Here is a 566-nt window from a genome sequence, read left to right on the forward strand (position 1 = left end):
GTAGATTCATTGGTGGGAATTTCAGATAAGCGAATGGAGATGCTGTAGAGCTCTTGGACGCCTGCTCTCCTACTCCTTCTACTCAGTCCTTCTTACTCCTTTCCATGGCAAGCTGTGTATAGGGGTTCACCGTTCGACGATGGCTACTTTGAATCCTCTCGGGAAAATGGTCCTCTGCGGCTGTCACTCGCATGGCTAATCGTCTGGAGGCATCACACTGGTCGAAGCCTACATCCCATCCTCGCAGTGAAAACTACGCTCACGCGCTCTGTCACAGCACGGCTAATCACTGGTTGGTTCCCGCTCCTACTGGAATAGAATCCCTTGATTCTTTTGCGTCTGTCACTAACGCCCAGCACTTGCAAGTTTGAAGCACGTGACAGTCATTCATTACCGGAATCCTACTCGGAATACCACAGACAAGGTGAGACTTTCCGGATCCTCATAAATGCCGCCATCTATCTAGCTTATACCACGAAGATTCTGTTGGGGAATCTAAGAGATACACATTCAAGCTCTGTTGCATGTAGAACGGAAGTGGTTGTCAATCACGTGCGTTCATAAGT

Source organism: Arachis duranensis, chromosome 10 (genome assembly GCF_000817695.3).
Source record: "Arachis duranensis cultivar V14167 chromosome 10, aradu.V14167.gnm2.J7QH, whole genome shotgun sequence".
In the NCBI taxonomy this organism is placed as follows: Eukaryota; Viridiplantae; Streptophyta; class Magnoliopsida; order Fabales; family Fabaceae; genus Arachis; species Arachis duranensis.